The sequence below is a fragment of the Corylus avellana genome, chromosome 2, assembly GCF_965113065.1.
Source record: "Corylus avellana chromosome 2, dhCorAvel1.hap1.2, whole genome shotgun sequence".
Taxonomy (NCBI): Eukaryota; Viridiplantae; Streptophyta; class Magnoliopsida; order Fagales; family Betulaceae; genus Corylus; species Corylus avellana.
The window spans coordinates 27363242-27376947 of record NC_142491.1 but is presented as its reverse complement, the minus strand read 5'-3'; the positions used below and the strand labels follow the sequence as shown (position 1 = coordinate 27376947).

Below are 13706 nucleotides of genomic sequence, written 5' to 3'. Positions count from 1 at the left end.
AATTAAAAAATTAAAGTAGGTGTCACGTGTCAACATCTGATTGGTCCACGTGTCAGTCCTAACGGTCAACTAACGGTCAACTAACGGATGGACTAACTTGGTCATTTATCAAAACCACAGGGACCTCCTGTGATAAAAATGAAATCGCAGGGAGGAAAAAATAAAGTTGGGAAACTCTATGGGGGTTTGGAGTATTTAACCCTTATTTTTAACTCTACATGGAATTAAATCACAAAATGTTAAAGGGATACTCCAGACACATAGACCGTAGCACCCAAGACTTGCTAGAGTAATTTTTATGTTGTTGTTTGCTACTTTATATTTTATTTATTGTTTGGTATCTATTTCTTTAATTATCTCTTTTAATTTCGTGGGTTTCAATAAAGGAGTATGTTAGAGGGATGAAAAAGGGCTTAAAAAGTTAATAAAATTGAACTCTAAATCCTAACAAAATTTGGCCAGCTGTCACTTTTCCCAAAAAAGAAAGTTTACTTTGTTAAAACAAGTCCTAATTAGATGTCAACCCATCTCTATTTTGTAGGAGCTGATTTCCTAAGTTATTTCAAAGAGAAATTTATCATTCGATTTGTAGATTTATATGTGGGTCCTACATATTCAATGGTAAATTTTTTTTAAAAAAAATATATGTATAGAGATGGTTAGGAGAATAAAACCTAGACTTTCTCTATTTCAAAATGGAAAAGAAGTTGAGCTTTAAAAGGAAACTAAACTAAATTTGTTGTTGACAGTTTTATTGTTCCAAAAGAACAAGGATAAGAACATTGTTTTTAAAACGAAGGTTAGTTTTATAGGAGTAATTCTAAAAGGCCTACTTGTGTCATACTAAGAATGATGTGACTATTAAAATCACCATTTGATTAAAATTCAATAATGATCAATCACAAACCCAATGGTGACGTTAATAGCCACATCATTCTTAGTTGGACACAAGTAGGTCTCCTAGAATTACTCGTTTTATAGTTGCCCTAAAACCCTAGTTGCACTAAAACTCTAAAGTCTGTGAGTGTATCTAAAATGTTGCCAGCCTATATATTTAAACTTTAAAACCCTAAAATTCACCATTTTGAACCATCAATTATAGTCCCAAAAACACGAATAGAGTTTTTCTACAAATTGGGTTAGAGGAACTTCTACAACTCAATTATTAAAAATGATATGTGTTCCTTGAGCATGTGAAAATGACATGTTTTTTTAATAGGAGAGATAAAGTTGAAATAAATTTTATTAAAAACTGTTAGGTTTTAGATTGGCCTAATTCAATGACCATTCATGTAATGCTTTTTAGCTTAAAACTTTGAGAGTATGTTTTGGGGGTGTTCCTAGTACTTTTAGGGTCTTCTAAGAAATTCCCTGATTTCCTCTCAGAAGTCTTGTCAGAATGAGGCTGGTAATGGGACTGGATAAAGAGCCCTCTGTTTTCCGGTGAGAAGCCTGTTACGACGGAACATGTAACAGGAACAAATATTGGTCTCCCCGTTTTCTCGTCAGGATGCTTGTCAAGACGAGGATGTGACGAGAGCATTTCTGGACTTCCTGTTTTCCCGTCAGGAACGGTGTCAAGAATAGGATGTGACGAGAGCAGAAATTGGACTCCCTGTTTTCCCATTAGGATGAGGATGTGATGGGAGTAGCAGCTGGTCTTCTTGGTTTCCCGTTAGGAACTGCGTCAAGATGTGGATGTGACGAGAGCAAAATTGGCCCTCCTAGTTTCTTGGCTGGATCCCTGTCAAGACGGGACATGCAACGAGACCAAAGTTGGATTCCCTGGTTTCCCATCAGCTGGTTCGTCAGGACAGAACATGTGATGAAGTAGAGGATTTTGCCTTCTCGTCAAAACGGGATTACTATCTCGTTAAGACATGTGAATTTTATATCTCTAAAATCTGTTATTCCTGTCATAACGAGAAAGTGTCTCGTTATGACGTGACGAAGGAAATGTTTTCTCTATAAAAGGTTTTCCTTCACTGTTCACTCTTCAAACTTTGAGATTTTATTTCGAGAGCTCTCGGTTCTCTGAAGTCTCCTCTTTTCCACTAGCATTGGGTCCTAGTGGTATTTATTTTCAAGAGGGGACGTGATATAGCGTGAAGCTATCCTTTCTCTTGTTTGGCGTGTTGGCCTTTGGCATGTTGCCTTGCTCGCTTAATGAAAAAGTTGGAATATATGATTGGAGTTTGTTGAAGAAGTCTATCGAAGGGTCGATAAAGGAAGTTGCTGCTTGAAGATGGTCACGATGGAGACAAGCTGGTTGTTTGCCGTTCTTACTGAGTTTAGAGGTGTTCAAGGGTGTGGGTATCGTCTATTCTATAACTGTGAGTCTTCTTTTATTGATTTCTTAGGTTTGGTTGCCCCGGAGTGGTTTTAACCTTTAGGTGCTCCACTTTGTAAACAAACTTTGTGTTGTGGTTGTGTTTGTTGACTTATTCCGATGTGCTTGTTGTGTGTTTGATGAAATGGCTTAGTTGCTTACTTCAATATTTTTGTTTGCAAGAGGTAGAACTCGATCCTTATATTTTATCAATTGGTATTAGAGCGGGTTCGGTCAATTTTTGACTTATGTCTTGAGCATGTTCATTTCCTCGTTTTTGTGGGCTCTGTATTGTCTATGTATATTCCTTTTCTTAATGAGCTTTGTTGTTTAAAAGACTTTGGGGTGTCTTCTGTTTCTTGTGAAGGGTGTTGCTGAATCTCTTAAGTCTTCGTACTATATTGATATTGACCATGATAATCCTACTCTCTCTTTGGATGCTTTAAATTACTCCTTTGACACGATGTCCAAGGAAATTTGCTCTGTTAATCTTGACACTGAGCGTATTATGGATGAGTTAGTTAGAGTCAATTCTGAAATGGAAATACTAAAATTGGAAAATGAAATAAAAAGAAAAGAACTTTTGTCTGCTGAACAATCTATGATGTTGGATGTGAAATCTCCTGATTGTCCCTCATATGAACCTAGTTCTGCTAAAAAAGGTAGGCCTTGTTTTCACTGTGGGCTCCAAGGACATTTTCGTGCTAAATGTCCTCTTTTGATGCATGAGAATACCAAGTCTTCCAAGACTGTCTCTAATAAGAAAAATGTTAACCTTGTTCAACAACAAATGGAACTCATAATCTCCAAACTAGATTTTCTTACTAGTGTAATCTCGAAGAAATACCCCTTCTCTTTTGTGCATAGTCAAGAGTTTAGTCAATGCAGTTGCTCTTTCAAGAAGTGTCCTATGGAAGAAGATGATCATGTTGATTTTGTTGCTCACATTTCTTTAAGAGCTCTTGATTCATGTTTATGGTACCTCGATAGTGCTTGTTCTAAGCACATGTCAGGGGACAAATTTGTGTTTAGCTGTTTAAATGAGTAGAGAGGTGGTAGTGTTACATTTGGAGACATAAATCATGCTCAAATCAAAGGAAGGGGATCAATTGAAATCAAAGGGATTCCAGAGATTCGTGAAGTACTCTATGTGATGAATCTCAAGGCAAAAAGAATGCAATGTGTTCAGTGAAGATGGAAAATGGATTATGGGAGGTGTCAGGACGTCTGATAATTGCTATGGGATTGGTCCCTCGACCACTCTCAGTTGTAAGCAAGCCAAGTTGGACATTGTTGAACAATGGCATCAGTGTCTAGGACATCTGAATTTAAAGGATCTCTTTAGGGCGTCTAAAAATGAGTTGATCAGTGATTTGCCAAAGTTCAGCAAGCTTGAGAAGATGGTATTTGGACCATGTCAACTGGGAAAACAATCAAATCTCAACACAGAGCAACAAAGTCCATTCACACCACATATTCTTTGGAGTTGCTTCACATGGATTTGATAGGTCCCACAAGAAGTGAAAGTATGGGAGGAAAGAAGTATATCATGGTGATTGTGGATGACTATTCTAGATTCACTTGGGTAATATTACTGAAGGACAAGTTCAAAGCATGTGATCAAGCCAAAATTTTGTTCAAAAGAATCCAAAATGAGAAGGGATGTGCCATTCAACAGATAAGAAGTGACCATGGAAGAGTCAGGCATAAAACAAGAATTCTCCTCACCCATCACTCCTCAACAGAATGGAGTTGTCGAAAGGAAGAATCGAGTCATCCAAGATATGGCATGTGCTATGTTATATGGGAAGAACCTTGCTACGTATTTCTGGGGAGAAGCTGTCACTACCGCCTGTCACATTATTAATAGAGTTTATCGAAGGCCAAGCATTGAGAAGACACCGTATGAGACTTGGAAGGGGAAGAAACCAATTGTGAAATACTTCCACGTTTTTGGAAGTAAATGCTTCATACTCCGTGACAGGGAAAATCTTGGTAAATTTGACACCAAGAATGATGAAGGAATCTTTCTCGGATATTCTCATTCGAGTAGGGCATATCGGGTTTACAACAGTCGAATATTCATTGTCATGGAATCTATAAATGTAGTGATTCATGATGAATCCTCCGATGTTAGGAGTCAACCACTTGAAAGCAAAGAGAAGCTAGAGGAAGTTGAAGAACCAGCTGCGGAGGAATCAGAAGGGATAGTGGAATTTGCTTCACCTGAGTCAAATGTTGAGCCCACCAGCCCTAAAGTCTTGACTAAAGATACTCCTCATCTAATCTTGAATCATCCTCAGGAAAATATCTTAGGAAATGTTACTGAAGGAGAAAGGATTCGGAATAGGGTCTTAAAAATCAAGTTTCTCACTTGTGTTATATGTCTCAATTCGAACCAAAGAAGGTTGAAGAAGCACAACAAGATGAAAGCTGGATTGAAGCTATGCACGAGGAGTTGAATCAATTTACTAGAAATGATGTCCAGACCTTGGTTCCCAGACCTAGTGATCAAAATGTCATAGGTACAAAATGGATCTGCAAGAGCAAGTCTAATGAACATGACACTGTGATATGAAATAAGGTTAGATTGGTTGCTCAGGGGCATACTCAAGTTGAAGGGATAGACTTTGATGAGATTTTTGCTCCAGTTGCCAGACTTGAGTCTATTCAAATTCTTCTTGGAATAGCGTGCACTTTTGGTTTCAAATTGTATCAAATGGATGTTAAAAGTGCCTTTCTAAATGGAATTCTACAAGAAGAATTCTATGTGGAACAGCCTAAAGGGTTCAAGGATCCTCATCACACTGATCATGTATACAGGCTGAAGAGAGCTTTATATGGGTTGAAATAGGCTCCTAGAGTATGGTACGAGAGACTCACAGCTTATCTTGTCTCACATGGGTTTACTTGTGGAACATCTAACTCTACTTGATAAGCGCCGAATGTTGCACATTCAAGCCCTTTAATTTACATATGTTAATTCCTTAGCATTGTTATTTGTTTGATTTTATTTTGTTTTTGTGTTTCAGGCCTTATTTGACAAACCATTGAAAATTGGGTTTAAAAGGGCAAAAAGCTGGGCATTCTGGATCTAGGATCGAGCGCAGCTACTCCTAAGCTCGAGCACACCTGCGTTCAAGTGTATGCGGCTAGGGATCGAGCGCATGCCTGCGCTCGTGCGCATAATAGCTAGGCTCGAGCGCACAAAACGTCGGATCGAGCGCACTCGGGCGTGTATTGCACGGCAGCAATCCTTTTCCAGCGTGGATTTGGTTTTCAGTCTCCCAATTGGACTGGGAGACTGACCTCCAGTTTTCTGAGGGTTTTTAGGGTTTTCCTAATCCTTATAAATAGGGCTCTAAACATTGTAAACAAACACACCGCTTTCTAGAGTTTAAATTTCAGTAAATTGTCTGTGGAGCTTAGAGGATCATGAGCGACTAAATCAATTATGGGGTATTAATGTAACCCTTTCCAAGCACAATGGTTTGATTGTATTTACTTTTTATCTTTCAATTTATGCATGTTGATTGTATAACCCTGAGGATTGCTACAATTGATTTTTGTTCTTCATATTAAATGGAATTGTTCTTTAATTCTAAGTCAATATTAGTAAAATTCTTATCTTGTCTTATAAATTATTTTACTATTATTGAACTCAAATCATTCTTATTTTTTGTGATTATAAGAATGATGGTTATACAATGGTTCTTAATTGGCATGCAATCAATAGGGTTAGATAGACCATACCTAAGAAAGACGGATCGTACTACGCCCTAGTTTAGTGTAATTTAGGTAGACGATCCGTGCCAACCGAAGATGGGTTATACTATTCCATTGATTGTATGAAATTATTTTCATATGTTTTCTTGTTTAAATTATAACATGCATAGAATGAATTGCTAGAATTAAATATGGTTAACCATTGATGTGCGGATCGTGGTAAAGTCAATACCCTACTCTCTCTCTCTCTTATATATTTACTCTCTTTAATTTCATGCACTTTGAAATTACATAAACAAATCATTCTCTTTTGAATTAAGTTAATTTTAATCTTTCAAATTTTGATAACAAAACCCCTTTAGTCCTTGAGGTTCGACATCCTCTCTATAGCCGTATCCTACAAAGATTCGTCCTATATTGCCAGTGGTTATTTTTATAATTGATATTTTTGGTCAGAAAAATACCACATCAATTTTTGGCGCCGTTACCGAGGAACTGCTTAACGGTTTCATTATCTAAATTTAAGGATTGATTTTAGCTTAGTAATTTATTTTTCTGTTTTAAGTTGCTAATTTTAATTCTGTTGTGTGTTTGGTTTTTATTTTTTTTAGAATTTACAAATAGGTCCGTAGCTGCCTTCTCTGTGATTGCGATCGAGCACAGACCGCATGCGATCGAGCGCCTGGACGCAATTTAGCAGGAATCAAGCCAGCAACGCTCAAGCCCTCCCATCCTGCTCTCGCACCCATCTGCGGAAGTACGCTCGAGCGCACCCTGCCGTGCGATCGAGCGCACTTGCAGCAACCTGCATCCAAAATCCCAGCACATCTAAGGGCCGTTTGTGAGCTTTACTTTTCTGTTTTAGCTTAGTTTTTCTTTATTTTCTGTTTTGTTTATGCTCGGTCGCCGTTCTTTGTCTTTTCCATTAATTTCTTGCGACCTTGAAATTGAACGCACTCTTAGACAAATTAGATCCCAAAGGACCCCTAATTTCCTAGAAGAGCATGCCACTGAGACCATGAGAGACAGTAACCACGTAGCTTTGCAAGATCACTATCTTCCTACGACTTACACTACTCCCACATGTCTCCGGCTGCCGGAACTTACGGTAACCCATTATGAAATTAAGCCCAGCACTATACGAAGTTTACCTTCTTTCCTAGGGCTTACCACTGAAAATCCTTATGACTTCCTCAGTGATTTCGAAGCAATTTGTGATACCACTAAAATGAATGGATTCACTGAGGATGCCCTAAGGATGCGTCTTTTTCCTTTCTCCCTCAAGGAAAAAGCCAAACATTGGTTCCAGTCCTTAACACCCAACTCTATCACTTCTTGGGCTCAATTGCAGCAAGAATTTCTTAAGAAGTATTACCCCATAGGAATGACCAATGACACTAGGAGAGCTATCACTAGCTTCTCCCAATATGAGGGAGAAGATTTCCATGAGACTTGGGATAGGCTGCAGAGCTTGCTTAGATCATGTCCACACCACGCTGTCCCGAAATGGCTGCTAGTGCAGTGTTTTTATGATGGCCTGACCGAGTCCAATAGAAAAATGGTGGATGCATCATGTGGGGGAACTTTCATGTTAAAAAGCTAAGATGAAGCATGGGCTATGTTTGAAAATTTGAGTAACAATTCTCTTCAACAGGTTTCCACCAAACGAAGGGTACCAGCACCTAAAGCACTCAAGACAGAGAGTTTGTATGAAGCAGGCCATTCCCCAAAGATGGCCAACCAAGTAGTTGAGGCTATCACCAAGAAGCTAGACCAATGGATGACTGCTGGTTTTGCTCCTAATGCTGCTCACACGCACACACCACCTGAACCATGCTCATTCTGTTCTAGTCCTATGCAACATGTAAATAACTGCCTTGTTACTGGAAATTATACTGATATTGTTGATGAGCAGGTTAATGCAGCTTTCTCCAGACCAGGTAATGATCCGTACTTCAATACCTACAACCCCAGGTGGAGAAATCATCCAAATTTCTCATGGAAGAATGCACATTCGGGCAATTCAGCCCCAGGGCCACACAATCAAGCTCAATCCAACAGGCAGCCCTATCAACCTCATTCCACTTACCGGCCTCCACAGCAGCAATACCAGGCCGCACCACTTCCCTCAGATTCTAATTTTGAGGATCGGGTGCTTAAAATGATGAGCGAGCTGGCAGGCCAGATAAAGCAGACGATCAAATCTCAGGAGGAAATAGTAAACTCACATTCCCAATCCATTGCCAAGCTAGAAGCTCAAGTCGGACAACTTGCCAGCACCCTCAATAGAAGAGACGAAGGAAAGCTTCCGAGTCAGTTGGTGGGAAATCATAAGGGGCACTACATGGTAGATGAGGGCATTTCATACGATTAGCAAGTTCAAGCCATCACCACCTTGAGAAGCGGAAGAATAGTTGACAATCATGTGGAGGAGAAGAAGGATGAGCACACGGAGGTTGCACAGAATCTGCAGAATGATAAATGTAAGCAAGTAAGCAATGAGGCTTCGTCATCAGCAGCTCCCACTCTAGAGATTCCATATGAGCCACAGGCCCCCTTCCCAGAACGTCTCAAGGTACCATCCCACTTTGGGAAACAAGGAGAGAAAATACAAAGAATGATGGAGATGTTCAAACAGGTAAAAATCAACCTCCCCCTTCTTGATGCCATCGCACAAGTGCCTGCCTATGCCAAGTTCCTTAAAGACTTGTGTATTCAAAAGAGGAAGAGCAGAAATAACATCCCCAAGAAAGTCCTTTTGATTGAGCAAGTGAGTTCCCTGATTAAGCACAACACTCCTCCGAAGTTCAAGGACCCCAGGGCCCCTACAATTTCATGCATCATCGGAAAAAGGGAAATTGTTAAGGCACTCTTAGATCTGGGAGCTGGTGTGAATTTACTTCCCTATTCAGTATATCAGCAGCTCGGCCTAGGGGAGCTGAAGCCCACCACAGTGATTCTGCAACTAGCTGATCGGTCGATTGAGAAGCCTAGAGGGATTGTAGAAGATGTGATCATCTAGGTGGATAGATTTTTCTTCCCAGTCGACTTTATAGTGCTTGACACCGAGCCTGTGCCCAATCCTGATAAGCTGGTTCCTGTCATCCTTAGGTGCCCTTTATTAGCCACAGCGAATGCATGTATCAATTGTCGAACTGGAGTCATGGAGATATCATTTGGCAATATGAAGGTTCGGTTGAATATCTTTACTGCATTTCAGTATGCTCCTGATCAGAATGAGTGTTTCTTTTTGGACAACATTGAAGAATATGTAGAAGATTCACTACCTAGTCTCCTGACAAAGGATCCAATGGAAGCTTGCTTGAATTACTTCGACTTTGAAGAGTTCAATACCGACCAGTATATCAAAGAGGTCCATGATTTGCTAGAAACAGCCGCAAGTGCAGATTTCCATCCATGGAGAGTAGTAAAGGAGCCCCTACCTGTGACATCGAGCACTCCTCCTGTTCCTTCTCTACTGTCTTCACCGAAACTCGAGTTGAAGCCCCTGCCAGCAAAGCTCAAGTATGCATTTCTTGGATCTAACAACACTCTGCCGGTCATCATTGCTTCCGACCTTCAAAGGACCAAGAGGATAGCCTGCTAGCAGTGCTAAAGGAATATAAAGAAGCCATTGGATGGACCTTGGCAGATTTGAAAGGCATCGACCCCTCTATCTGTATGCACTGGATCCATTTGGAAGAAGATGCTCGACCTTCCCGTGAGGCACAACACCGGTTGAATCAAAACATGAAAGAGGTAGTGATGAAAGAGGTAGTCAAGTTACTTGATGCAGGCATCATCTACCCTATCTCAGATAGCAAATGGGTGAGCCCCACTCAAGTGGTTCCAAAGAAATCCGGCATCACCGTCGTTGAGAATTCTACTGGAGAGTTGGTTCTACAGCACACAACCACGGGATGGCGTGTTTGCATCGACTAGCGAAAGCTCAATTCCCATACCTGGAAGGATCACTTCTCGCTCCCATTCATTGATCCAAATTTGGAGTGTCTTGCTGGCCAAAGCTATTATTGCTTCCTAGACGGCTATTCCGGGTATAATCAGGTTGCAATTAATCCCCAAGACCAAGAGAAGATGACGTTCACATGTCCATTCGGCACCTTTGCTTACCGACACATGCCCTTCGGCTTATGCAATGCACCTACCACATTCCAGAGATGTATGATGTCTATCTTCTCAGACATGGTAGAGAAATTTTTGGAGGTATTTATGGATGACTTTTTTGTTTTTGGATCTTCTTTTGATCAATGTCTCCATAATCTTTCACTTGTGCTTCAACGTTGCAAAGAAACTAACCTGATTTTAAGTTGGGAGAAGAGCCACTTCATGGTGCAGGAAGGTATAGTTTTGGGCCTTATAGTGTCCAAAAGAGGTATTGAGGTGGACAGGGCTAAAGTTGAGCTAATTGAAAATCTACCGCCGCCCACTTCAGTGTTGCAGATCCGTTCTTTCCTAGGGCATGCCGGCTTCTATCGCCGTTTCATCAAGCACTTCAGTACAATTGCAAGGCCCTTATGTAACTTGCATGCTAAGGACGCCCCTTTTCACTTTGATGAAGCATGTCACAAGGCATTCCAGAAGCTCCGGTCTCTGTTATCTTCTGCCCCCATCCTGCAGCCTCCTGATTGGTCACTGCCCTTTGAAATCATGTGTGATGCGTCTGACTATGCTGTGGGTGCAGTTTTGGGCCAACGGGTAGGCAAGCTTCCTCATGTCATTTATTATGCTTGCAAGACTCTAATGGATGCTCAAGTCATACACAACCACCGAGAAAGAATTGCTAGCTGTGGTCTTCGCTCTGGATAAATTCCGCTCATATCTTCTGGGATCAAAGGTTATCATTTTTTATGATCATGCTGCTCTGCAACATTTGCTGGCCAAGAAGGAAACAAAGCCGCGATTGATCCGCTGGATACTACTTCTGGAAGAATTTGCTATTGAGATTCGGGACAAGAAGGGTACTGAGAATGTTGTTGCCGACCATCTGTCACGAATTTTATTTGAGGCACCCCAGCCGGTTCCTGTTCATGACTCTTTCCCAGATGAGCAACTATTTGAAATCACTCCGAGAAATCCGCCATGGTATGCCAATATTATCAATTATCTAGCTACAGGACGGATTCCTTCTCATTGGTTTAAGTAAGATAAGGATCGCTTCTTCAATCAAGTTCGATTCTATTTTTTAGAAGATCCGGAGTTGTTCAAGTATTGTGTTGATCAGATCATCCGACGCTGTGTCCCTGAGAGTGAATTTTCCAGCATTCTCACTTTTTGTCATTCTCTAGCTTGTGGAGGACATTTCAGTGCCAAGAAGACAGCAGCCAAAGTTCTACAATGATGATTCACATGGCCTACCTTGTTCAAAGATGCTTATGAATTTCGCCGAGCTTGTGAGAGATGTCAATGCCTAGGAGCCATATCTCAGAGGGACATGATGCCACTGAACCCCATCCTCCTTGTCGAGATTTTCGATGTCTGGGGTATTGACTTCATGGGACCCTTCACACCGTCTTGTGGATATGAGTACATTTTGGTAGGAGTGGATTATGTCTCTAAGTGGGTAGAAGCCATTGCCACAAAGACCAATGATCACAAGGTTGTGGTAATGTTCCTCTAAGCCAACATTTTAAGCAGATTTGGTACTCCTCGGGCTATCATCAGTGATGGAGGTAGACACTTTTGCAACCGGTTTTTCAAAGCCTTGCTTCTCAAGTACTCCATCACACATAAGGTAGCCACTCTGTACCATCCTCAAACAAGTGTCCAAGTGGAAGTTTATAACCGGGAGATTAAGCATATTCTGGAGAAGACAGTTAGGCCAGACCAAAAGGATTGGTCCTTGCACCTCAATGATGCATTATGGGCCTACCGCACAGCTTACAAAACTCCCATTGGAATGTCTCCCTATAGGCTGGTATATGGCAAGGCGTGTCACCTCCCTGTGGAATTAGAATACAAGGCTCTATGGGCAACTAAGCAGTTCAATTTTGACATGCAAGCAGCCGGCCCCCACTGGAAACTTTAGTTGATAGAGTTGGAGGAACTGCGGCGAGATGCATATGATAGTGCTCGCCTTTATAAGGAGTGGACTAAGGCTTTTCATGACAAACATATCTTGCCCAAGACATTTGTGCCAGACCAGAAAGTATGGCTCTTCAATTCCAAACTCTAGATTTTCCCTGGGAAGCTCCGCTCCAGATGGGACGGTCCCTTCATAGTCACCTCGGTGTCGCCCCATGGCGCCGTTGAATTACGGGACCCAAAGGATGGCACTCTGTTCTAGGTCAACGGTCAAAGGTTGAAGCCCTGCATCCAGAACTTCCAGGCAGGTACAGATGTGGAATCCTTCAATTTGACAGATCCCGTCTATTTCCTTTGATTGAGGCACTGACACTCTGGGCTCGAGCGCACCCACTGTGCACTCGAGCCCACCCTGAGTGGGATCGAGCGCAGCAGCTCCACACTGACACACACTTGCACGAATGCGCTCGAGCTCACCATCAAAAGTGCTCGAGCGTACCCCAGCCCATCCATTCAACCCTCTGGGCAAGTGTGATCGAGCGCACTCGTTCAGAGGTCTCACGTGACCTTTTTAGGTCACAGTCCACTCTCTTTCCCCCATTTCTTCCCCACCGACGAAGACTCCCACTCACCACTGCACTCAAACCACCATGCACCGACCACCCCCACACCACTGTTCACCGCCACCAATCACCACCCCATCATCGCAGCAACCCACTACGACCACCACATTACCCTCCCCATCCCTCTTTCTCCCTCCCCGTTCCCTTTTCTCTCCCCCATTCCACCTTCCCTGAACTCCCAAGTGCCCATTGATCCCCCTCAGTTTTTTTTTTTTTTTTTTTTTTTGTGTGGGATCCTTTCCACACACGGACTGCTTCTGTGTTGGTTTGCTTTCTTTTTGCAGGGGGTTGGGCAGCCGTGTGAGTTGGTTCTCTACCACTTCCCTTTTGAGGTGCCCACTAGGTGTTTGACAAAAAGCCTCAACCACGCAGCAGCATGCTTCAGGCCCCCGCCTCCACCTCCTGGTCTCCCCCCGCTTGGGATACCACCCCCGAAGCCCCATCCCAGCCTTTACCACGATGTGGGAAGCAACGGAAGCTCATCTTGGAGACGTCGTTTGCCATTGACACCGTCTTCAAAAGCCTCCAAGCAACAAAGTGGGCGGTCAAAGAATGCAAACGCCGCAGGCTCACAGCACTGTTCCAGCCAGTCAGCCCCGTTGCTTACGAAGGCCTAGTCTGAGAATTTTATGACCATCTAACATTTGATTGTACTCGGCCAAGAATCCTCTTTTCATCGATTGCGGGCATGGACGTTAAGCTGACCACCGACGCCATTGCTACTGCTTTGCAATGTTCTCATGCTTGCCCATCTAATATTTTGGCTCGAGATGGCTCCCCTCGGTACTCAGATCTACTGTTCGATCTTACACTACATTATATTGTGGACGACATCTACCATGGCCGTTATACCGATGATCTCCACAACTGTACAAGCAAGGTCCTGCTGCCTTCCCGACTTTGGTTCGTGGATTTCATTTTGCAGTGGAATGTGTGTTCGTTTGGACACAAAACTCAGCGGCGCGGCCCCTTCCTCGCGGCCCTGT

General features: G+C 42.2%; 1 pseudogene; it reads left to right on the top strand.

The window, feature by feature from the left end:
* Nucleotides 1–9736: 9736 nt before the first annotated feature.
* Nucleotides 9737–13337, top strand: LOC132167327 (uncharacterized; annotated as a pseudogene).
* Nucleotides 13338–13706: the final 369 nt, after the last annotated feature.